At 35.9% G+C, this 11575-nt stretch overlaps 1 protein-coding gene across 9 annotated transcripts in view; it reads left to right on the forward strand.

Moving 5' to 3' along the window:
* Positions 1-11575, forward strand: part of FLRT2 (fibronectin leucine rich transmembrane protein 2) — a 123991-nt gene that overhangs the window by 38862 nt on the left and 73554 nt on the right. The gene's annotated exons all lie outside the window — the stretch shown is intronic.

Genomic DNA, 11575 nt, shown 5'->3' on the forward strand with positions numbered 1-11575 from the left:
TGCTGCATACGAAATCACATTTAAAACGTAGGAATACAGAGAAAAAAATAGGTGATAGAACAAAATCTAGTGTTCTTCAGGTAACTTTCAAAGCAGAATTTTCCATCTCAGGTAAGGCAATAATAAAAATGACTAAAGTCAAGAGAGACAAACAGGTAAATGACCTTATACTCAAAGGAGCAATAGATGATGGTGATTGTTATCACCATTTTCTGTTGCACTTACTGAATATATTATCATGATCACTATGATTATTAAATAACAATAAATGTGTATGCCACACAGGGTATGGCAGCTAAGTTCTTAACAGAGCTCACTATGCTCTGAAAATGTTCATAGCAGGTTCACTATAAGCTGTGACATGGAAGTGTACTGAAGTTAGATACTACAAACAGAATTATGTATTCTGTACTTTGAATGATCCATTTTTCCTTATTGTTACAAAATTACTTTTTGAACACCCTCTATATAGGTTGTGCCAAACTCAAAAGGAAACGGATCCTTGCAGGCCAAATATTGATTTGGAAAACACAAATTAAACATTATCTATATTGTGTTGTATACACATACGTACACACACACACATATATATACATATACACACAGACACACATACATATGTATATTTATATAAATATGCTTATATATACACACATACATTTTGTTAAACATTTTCAGTTCTATTTTAATCTGGTTCAGGCTACGCTTGAGAGATTTGTGGCCTGTGGTAGGAAAATTGGCTGATTTCACCAGGAATTTACTTTCTTCAGTCTTTTCTGTAACATTTTCATTGAATATTGTAATTTCTCTGAGTATTTGTTAGGTGAATGGGTAGATTAATGGATTCAGTCAGATATTTCCTCAAAGACTAAAATGTGGCATGCAAGGCACATTTAGCAGTATTTTGTAAAAAAACAAAACAAAACCTAATTTCATATAGGAGCTCCTTCTGATGGTACAACAAGGTAATGTGATGTCCCTGTAGAGACCACCTTACAATTAATTTTGTATATAATGTCAATCTCCATACTTGACAGTTTGTGATTATGTAAATTTGATGTTAGCTCAGACTTCATCCAAGGTACTTTAATTACAAAAAGTATAATCATAGACAACCTCCTTAGTAATATTTAAGACTCAAGAATGATGCACTCCAGCAAAACTGTGTTTATGCTTCTTATATTTTATCTTTCCAATCCAGAATATATAAAATATGAATGTATTATCTTGGAAGAGGTGAGAGGGAACCACATGACATCCTCTTAACCTCAAAAAGAAAATACAGAAGTATCTTCTCCTTGAAATCCTTTTTATCCTGCCCCATTATATCTTTTTTATCATAAAAAGTGAGCAAAATCCAGTATAACCAAAAATGAGGGCGAAATAATCAGAGTCATGAGAATGGGCAGCTGCTTGGATGTTTTAAAATGAGGCATAGAGCAGAGGCCAATCTCTCTGGATAAATGTCAATATGCATTATTAAATGAAACAGTGGTAAAATATAGACTGTCAAAAGCATTTTTCTTTTGGAGACATGGGAAGAATTGAAATGCAGTTTCAAAGGAGAAGTCTCTTTCAGTGTTTCTTCAATCATTTTCTGTTTGAAGCGTTAATTATAGGGCACCCTACTATCTAATGCTTTCAGTTTAAAATCACCTTACAATAGAAAGGGGGAAGAAGCAATTTTTCATCTGAAAAGGAGCCAAAGCATCAGGGTGTTTATTCATCAGATATTTCTTTTTCTCATACTTGACTCATTAAATCAACATTTTGTTTTTCATATTCTTTCGGAACACACACATTGAGCATACTGTTTCTTTACAGTGATGGCTGTGATATGACTCCTGACATATTACCTTTTAGAAGTAATACAGTCAGAAATGTAGCAGCTGATTACTCTGAGAGCTAGATTAAATAATGGTTAATCCAATAATAATTTACATTTTTTATAGCAGTGTAATAATATTGGGTAGAAGGTTGATCCCAGAGTCAGGAAAATGCAGTTTTAAGTACTGACTCTAACATATTCTGATTTTAGGACTGTTGTCCCCCACAGTGCCTCAGGTGACTCTCCAGGAGGCTCTTTGTGATTTGTAGTAGAAGACTCTCCAGACCTGGATTGATCAGTCTGTCTACACATACATGCATGCATACACATGTATACATGTATTCATACACATGCACACATGTGTGTTTACTATATGTGAAGACCCTTGACAGCAGTTTATTTGTGTACGAGAGACAGCTGTTTCAGATTCTGAAACGATTGATGTTACATCTGCCTTGACAATTCATGAACTTTGAAAAACCTTAAAGTACTATATAAATAGTAATTATTATTCATTTGATCAGTAACATTAACAACAAACAATAATAATTTGGCTGGTTGTAATGGTAATGTAAATTTTAAAGATCTTCCCTGCCCCTAGGCTAAAGTGCACCTGGAGCCTGGGGTGGGAGGCTTGTTTTTCAGTAGATACTTTTTGATTGGCCAGTGGGTCAATAAGGTTGTTACATTCTCTGAGCCAGGAGAAGGCTATATAAAGCCCTGATGTGTAGCTTTGTTTTGGGGCTCACTTTGAGAAGTGTTCTGTGATTTGATCAGATGAAACTCTGGAAAGCCGTTGTCCAGAGCCCCCCGACTTTGAAACCCAGATGTTGTTTGGTATGGATGTAATGGTTGGACAGTTTGGAAATCTGTCTACTTGATCTGTTTTTGTCTTGATAATTCTGTCTGTATACTTTGAAGTTCAGGGTGCTGACCTTTTTCCCCTGAACTAGGTAAACGATACATATTTGACTGATTAAAGTAAGCTTGTTAATCCATTTTGAGTTGCTTTCCTTTATCAAAGCAGATCCAAGAACCTGTGGTGGCGGACACCCTGGGGATGCTGGGGTGCTTGCTGCTACACTGGGGAATAACTATGTTTCAGAATTCCAAGGGGAGCCATGAGCAAGTTGTTCAACTCAAAAGTTCAGTTCGGAGATAATAATTGCTCATTTGAACAAATAAGCTTAAGAATGTCGTTACACATGTGCTTCAGTGATTGCATGTGAATAAGTGAAGAATCAGAGAACTTTTTTGGTTCATAACTAGAGAAATGAATATGGATACTAGAACAATGCTAGCATTATGATATAAATGCAATTTACCTGATCATAGGCATAAAATGAAAATATGGTTTCTAAGTAACCGTAGGGTCATTTATAGAAAAGACCCAGGTGCTAAACCAAGAAAGGTTAGAAGATGAGAGTGGAGGAAAATGGAAGAATTTTGTCAGAGAGAGCTTACCTCTCTTCAATGTCACTTGTTGCCAAGCAGATTGGTTGGCCAATAAGAGACTGGTGTGTTTTCTAATGCTACCTATTGCTAAGAAGGTGAATACAAAGGAGAAATAGAGAAATAACTCTGCTCTCTATTATTAGACTTGCTACTGAGAATAAGAAGAAAGAGTACAAAGAATATACTGTTCTGTATTGTGATTTTCAGAAGATACTTCTCTGCCTTACCACCAATTGATGAGAGGTGGGAAGAAGAATCCTGCAAAGGAACAGAGTTGGAATTTTTGCCAACTTTAGGATAACAGTTGTTGCCTTTTTATAAAAGAGCATAATGGCACTTCAGGAGAAGGTATCAGCTAACCCTAAAGCTAGTCCTGCTGAGTAGAGTGAATAGCTTGGGAGTAGAAATTAAGAACAACTACCCACTCAACTGACTGATCTGACTGAGATTGGCCTTAGTCTGGCCATTAAGGTGTCAGTCAAGCGCAGACTAGATCAGCTTAGTTTAACAGTAGTAATATGGAAGCATATGTAGTTCCTGAGGTAGAAAGAGGACGCCAAAGTCTTTAATTACAGAACTGTGAGTTGTCTTGACCACCTTTTTTCCTCATGTGTGCTTTACATGGGACTTTAGATGTATGCCCACACTGCCGCAGATACTATGCATATTGGTAGGAGAATATAATTGAGGTTAATTGGTAGAATCCTATGTAAATATGATCTGGAATTGGGGAGTAGAGGACATTTTCAGGGACATTTCAAGTGTTTTATGGTTCTTGGAGTATGATAAAATATTTTAATTGATAATTATAATAATATCTCTTATATAGCATTTTATGGTTCTCAGAACAACACTGAGCAGTAAGTAATATTATTTTCCCCATTTTAAAAATGAGGAAACTGAAGTAGTCATGTCAAATGACTTGCCCAGGGTAATATAGCTAGTGTCTCAGGAAGGATTTAAATTCAGGTTTAATCTTAAGATGAAAGCTATATTTCTCTTTAATACTTTGAACTCATAAGCACTTTGTGCTTCTCAATGTACTTTCACATTTCTGACCTTGTTTCATTTTTGTAAAACCTTGCTAATTGGGCAGGTCAGGTGTCTTATCCTTATTTCAAGAACTATACAGACTAATTTGTTTAAGGTAACCTAGCTAGTCAGTTTAAGAGATTGAAGGCTCAAGGTGTTTTGGTTTTGAAGTCAAGGCTCTTACTAGATATGAGATATGCCCTAGAGATGGGGGGGGGGGAATTGTTCTCTAGGCTTAGCTAGAATAACCGAATACCCCTCCAAGGGAATATGGAATTATCTTTCTCATCTGTCTTTCTCAAAGCCCCAAAGGTCTCTTAAGAAGCTCATTTGGGCAAGAAGATTTCATTTTTCCTAGTTTCAGCCACTGGATACCAAAGTACCAATTCATTGGCTGGAATCAGGAGACATATGGGTGAAAAAATGCCTCAATCCATCAGAATTAAAAGTAAAATAGCATAAGGAAGAATGACTGTAGGTGAAAGCAAATCTTCATGGATAGAATTCAAGCTATATAATGAATTACTTGTAACATACACAAATCAATTTTGATTATGAAAATTGAGAGGTGCCATGTGTGATTGCCACCAGCCTGCTTGCTCAGGGGCTGTGTAATTCTTTGGGGGAATTAAAAATAAGAAGTGTTTTACTCTCTGTTCTTTTCTGCAATTAGAACTCTGTGACTAGGAAAAAATGCAGAATACCAATTACTCTGTTACTTTAATTACTCTCCTAATTATAACGATAACCTTGTCACATTGAACATAATTCCCCAAACAGGAAAAAAAAATGCAACCTTTTCATTGCACTAATACTTGATCATTTTAACCTTATTAACAGTTTTCTGTCAATGCTTAGAACTTTATTTTTCCTTCCATGGAATAGTTTTCTTTCTCTGTGATGGCACAGCTGGGGTCCCACTTAGTGCGAATAATGAATCTACTGAAGTGGTCACATGTATTTGAATTCACACTGCATATTTCCTTTTGGGCTGAAACCAGTGACTGTATTTTACATAACTATAATTTCAAAAACTATGAATTCAAATATAAGCACCCATTTTAGAGGATTCATCATTCACAGTAATTGGGACCTGTTTGTGATGTCTATGGTATTACACGTGTTTTTTGTCTCCCCCAAGATTTGAATCCAGTTTTGGAAAACCTACAAAGTTTCTGCAGCTGCTGACAAAGAAGTATATAATTCTCCTTTTGATGCTGGTTGGTAATAGGGGTGATACATGTACCCAGAGAAAGGAGAATGCAGCCTGCAGTGAGAAGGTAGCAATTTATCACAGTATCTTACAATCTCAGTTTATGTTGTTGTAAAATGTTAGTGTGAATGTTCCATAGGATTCTATCTGCTGGAAATTTGTCACTGGTTGTCAGTGTCCTGGAAGGAATAAGGATATAAGCTCCGTGTTTTATTCCAGTCAACTTAATTTTATTCACAATTTCTTTGCTCTCATTTTCAAAGAGACTGACTACCAGGGACACTTTCTTAATGGTTCCATCTGTTAGATTATGAATTGCATGGAATGAGCACTGAAAATATACTAAGATTGTTGTGATACAGTGGCAGGTAGACAGACAAGGCAACCTGATACATTGCTTCTGCCTCCATGAAAATACTATTTCCATTATTATAGCAAATGAAATCCTTGACAGCCAATAAAGTTCCAGAATGGCTGCCCTGGTATACAATGATACAATAAGAATAAAATAAAATAGCAGCATACCAGAAGCCATTTGAGCTAGGCTGGTATAGTATACTTATTTTAAAATGTACTTTAATATGGCCTTGCATATAATTTAACAGATTCATTAGACTTGAAAGCATCACCAGCCTTTGACAGTATTGTAAATAGGTGAAGCTTGGCTTTAGTAGTCCAAGTCATATAGCTCTAGGTTTTTATCGTTCTTCATGACATGTCTGAGGCCTCCTTTCTATCTACTCTTCTTAGGCACCCAATAGCTTCCTCTTCTGTCCTTGTAAAATTTTAGAAAAAGAAACAAAACAAAACAAGCAACACTCCCAGCTGTTAGAAAAGTATCTGAAATGCATATGTTGCAAGATATAATTGATAGGTTACCTATACTGATGAAATGTTTATTTCAAGAAGTTTCAAAGAAATGGAATTTTATGGTGGAATTTCAGGCATTGACTTGAAAACTGGAACATAATTTGGGGGACTTTCTCCTAACCAGGATGGCTGGTCCTATTTTGCATCTGCTTTACATATAGGTAAGACTACCTTTGTGTGCAGAATTTCGGTGTGAAACATCCAATATTGGCCAAAAGACCATGTTTTCCTATAAAACTAGCCTTATCCAATCTTAATCAAAGATTAGTGGCAGAATGTTGAGTTACTTTTTTTTTTTTATTAAGCAATCGGGGTTAAGTAACTTGCTCAAGGTTACACGGCCAGTTATTATTTCTGGGTGTGGTGCTGAGTATCTGAGCCCAGATTTGATCCAGGTCATCCCGACACTGGAGCCGGTGCTCTTTCTCGCTGAGCCACCTGGCTGCCCCTAAGCAATTGGGGTTAATTAACTTGCTCAAGGTTACACGGCCAGGTGTTTCTGGGTGGGTGCTAAGTGTCTGAGCCCAGGATTCGATCTCCAGGTCTTCTCAACACTGGAGCCGGTGCTCTTACTCGCTGTGCTACCTGGCCGCCCCGTGTTGAGTTACTTTTTATCCTTATTTTTTGATAGTACTATTTTTTCTTTTTGACTTTGATCACTGGACAACATATAGTTTTGTGGGGTTTTTTATGACTTTTAATGGCTAAGATGGTTTTTAATGGAAGCACATGAGTTCCCCTCTCTCTGAGATACTCATAAGGTAGGTCCATAGCCGGAAAGAATGCTGTCATACAATTGCATCACTATTTCCGAGATGAAATGTATTGATATTTTAACAGTATAAACAACAAGGAGAGTAATTGCTCAGAGTGGCCCAAGGGAAGTAATCCAATGGAATCTAGCAAAGGGAATTTTAGACCAAGGGGAAAAATCAATTACATTGTAATAGAATCTCCCAAGAAGAGACATAGTTGAATGGGTCATGGGAATTGAAAACTATTGAACAGCAGAGTGGTATAATGACATGTTTTCTATGAAAAGACCTATCCACACTTTTCTAATTAGAGTTTCATCTATATAATGTCATCATTATAAAAAAAATACCATCAGGAAACACAGAATTTTGTATGTATAAAGCATATGGTCATTTGTAACTATCTAGAAAAATGATACCCAAGGAGGTCTTGGACAATTCCCTTTCTTTCTCTGGGCATCAGTTTAAAATGAAGATATTGTACTAAGTGACCCCTAAATTTAATTCCTTTTTTATCCGAGTTCTGTGATGGTATTTTTTTTTCTTGATTATCAAGCACTCGTTTTTTCTCCCTTTATATGTAAGGGAGTTGTGACCAAAGAAGGGATTTTTTGTCTGGAGATTCATAAGAATAATTAGTAGGGCGATAGGGTAGTCTTTAGTCATGCCCTTCTCCAGAAGTGATGGTAGAAATGATTTAAATTTTGTTTCCGTAGTAAGAGATGGAAAGTCTGTTTGAATGGAGGAGGATGGCAGAAAAGGGGGAGGAAGGTTTGTAGATATGGCCATGACTTCACTTGGAAACAGATCCATCCACTCGTGTCTACCAGCTATGGAATCTTGGGACATCTTACTCTAATGTTACCCATATACCCTCCTCCAGGTTGGATGAATCTGAAATATGTGACAAGAGGAAAATAGATATAATTATTTAGATTGGTTTGCTCTCACTCTCCAATCATGTTCACCCCCGTGGTGAATTTCCAAATTGAATCAATGAACACATCCAGAAAGGGAGGCTTGAATGGGATTATTATTATTATAGATAAAGAGGGGAGGGAGTAGCAAGGAATAAGGCAAGATGTCTGTAGTAAGTGGACATGGATAGATGAATTTGTTACAATATGCAGTTAAAATTTGTGCCATAGAGTGAAGATCACAACTTGGCCAATTTGTTATCTGTCCTTCATTCTTGAAGAGAAACAGTGGTGTCAGGAAGGTGATGTCTTGAGTTGCCAATTTATCAGTGAGTCAATAAATATTTATTAAGTACCTACCATGTGCCAGGAACTGTGCTAAGCATTAATCAAAGATTGAGTTGGGGTGGCTAGGTGGCGCAGTGAATAGAGCATGGGCCCTGGAGTCAGAAGGACCTGAGTTCAAATGTGGCCTCAGACACTTAACATTTACTAGCCACGTGACCTAGGTCAAGTCACTTAACCCCAATTGCCCTGCCCTTTCCCCTCCAAAAAGCAAAAAAAAAAAATTGTGATTTTTTTAAATGAGGGTTATATGACTTTTAAAAATGTGAAAATCATTTCATCTGATGGATTTCTTTTATATCATTTCTGTTGTATTAGTGCAAAAGATTTTTGTTTCTCTACTGGTGATTTCTTAACATGATAAAGAAATAAAGCAACTTTAATTTTTTATCATATGTTCAATATTTTTGTATTTGTTCCATTTTACCATGTATTATATTATAGGCTACAGATAATTAGCTCTGGGATGAATGATCATTTAATTAAACAGGAGAGAAAACTGAAGCCTAAGGAGGCTCCTGACCACTAGAACTCTGATGTTCTTACACCCTAGTTTAGCCTTAGTATTGCTGCATCTCTACTGTATATGTAGTCATTGCCAGGCTGAAAACTTACATTTGGAAGTTAGCAGAAGTGATATATAACCATAGAGTTACAAAGTCATAGACAGACTTGTGCTGCCTCATTTTAACACTAAAATCCCAGTTCTGTCACCTCTTTCTTTCTCCCTTATTCATAGCTCTTTGGGACCAAAATAAAATAAATCATTAAAAACAGTCCTTGTTGGAATAGAAGAAATGCCTTAGCTGACATAAATGGGCGTATTGCTCAAAGACTGTGTTGCTACATACTGCTCTGAATACTCAAGGTGGTACTAATAACCTCAATCTTTATGTAATCATAAATATACCTTGCATCTGAGTGTCACTTATATGCCGTTACATTTCTCAAAATAAATCTTCTGTCACATTCATCTGGCAATAAAGCATAGATGTATGATACAAGACAGGTGGAATTTCCAGTTGTTTAAATGTGTTGTATGTAAAAATGACCTTGATAAGAGTCTGCTACTTGGAGTTTATGCAGTATCTTTAAACCTAAAAGCTCCTTAGCATTATTAATAGTGATAACATTGTCTCTACAATGCAAGCAATGTTACTGTCCAAATTTAGCATCACCATTGGTGTCAATACATGAAGACATGTGTTAAAATATCTCGGCTCTGTTTCTTCAAGCTCAAGTCATTGGTTTAGATGTCAAATTAGGATAAGGGCAGGGAGGAGGGAAAGGAGTTGCTATTTTGGGTGATCACACTTGAAAAGACACTTGGAAACAGCCAGGGAAAAAAAGTGGGGAAAAATCTTATAAGTTAGTCATCAAGAGAAATGTATTCCAAATGGTATGGATTTATTTGCATTATTTTAGAATTTTCTAGGGCCTTGGAGAAATTTAGGAAACAGTAATGCATTTTGTTTTAAAACAGTTACAATTATCTTAAGGGAGAACACACATTAGTACTATTCCAAACGGACAGCATTAGTCTTTAAGTGGGAAGAAGTCCTCTGACAGGGCTAGAGAAAAATCCTTATTGTCCCAACTTCTCCCCTCATCAGTATACTGGGGGAAAACAAAATAAAAAAAAAACCCAAGCAACCAAAACATCATGGAGTATTATTGTCAATAATAATAAAGTTTAGCATAGGAGTAAGTTACAAGTTACAGGTGTGGTGCCCTACTAACAAGACTAGATCCTCAGAATGAAATAGAAATTCGGAATAGAGGAAAATATAAATATAATAAAGCTTTAACATTTTTTTTACTAGAACAATTTAGATGGTTCAGGCAATAATAATTGTGGAAGAGAGGGAGAAAAACTTATTTTTTTTTCTGGAGAAAGCTCTCAATTTGCCACTTTGCCTGTTTGGAGGCAACTAGGTGGTGTGGTAGATAGAACACTGGGACTGAAGTCAGGAAGACCTGAGTTCAAATCCTGCCTCAGTCACTTGCTAACTTTATGACCCTGTGTAAGTCACTTTAACCTCTGTTTGTCTAAGTGTGCTCAATTGTAAAATGGAGGTAATCATTGCACTTTATCTCCCAGGGTTATTCTGAGGACCAAATGAGAGAAGATATATAAAGCGCTTAGCATCATAGTGCCCGACACATAGTAGGAACTTAATAAGTTCTCCCTTCCTTCTTTCCTTCCCCCTATCAATTCCTTCTTGCCTTCCTTCCTCTTGGATATTTGGTCTAAATTCTCTGTGTCTTTAGGTATCATGAATGACCCAGCAGTATACAAACCTACTTTTCGCAGAAATGAAAATAAGAGTGCTTTGGTCTGAAATAAATATATTGATACTGATTGTAGTCACCAGAAAGTTGTTGAATTCTAAGTGTAGTAATATCAACAGTGTCCATTGAATAGATGAAACAGGACTTATGAAGGTAATTTCTTCTCCCCCACAACATCCCATGAGTTGGTTTTCACAATAAGACAGGTCCCACAAGGAAACCTGAGACAACATTGCAGCACTATTGCTCATAAAGTAGAATTTGGTATATTCTCCTGATTCATTCCTCTAACAGTAGCAATACTCTTTGAAAAAGTGAGTCAATCTCTGTCTTCCATTTACTGCACTTCTATCCTTCACCCATTTAGTTGATATTTGTACAACATAACTATTTCCCTAATATGCATTTTGGAAAATGTGCTGTGTAAAACCAATTAGCTCATATCTGTACTTAAGAATGTTGCAGATTTTTTTTCTGTTATTTTTCTATTCTCATATGCTAGATGCATGGGAATAAAATGTTACTTGTGAATAAAAAGAACTATTTAGTATTTTAGTTCTTCCCAACCTGCAGCACGAATGTATATGTGTATTTATGTGTGTATCTCTTTACTTCGCCTCAGTTTACTCAACAATGAACCAAGAATAAATTCTTTCTTGAGTTGTAGTTGAGTCATTCAACAGCTGAATATAGTTATAGAATATATAGATATATAGATAATATATAATGTATCTACATATAACATATATACACTATATATAGATATAGATAATATATAATGTAACTATATATAACACATATATACTATATATAAATAGATATATAGAATATATAGATACAGGTAATATATAATGTATCTATATATAAC

Source organism: Petaurus breviceps, unplaced genomic scaffold, assembly GCF_028583685.1.
Source record: "Petaurus breviceps papuanus isolate PSGF00001 unplaced genomic scaffold, PetGlider_PUasm1.0 189, whole genome shotgun sequence".
In the NCBI taxonomy this organism is placed as follows: Eukaryota; Metazoa; Chordata; class Mammalia; order Diprotodontia; family Petauridae; genus Petaurus; species Petaurus breviceps.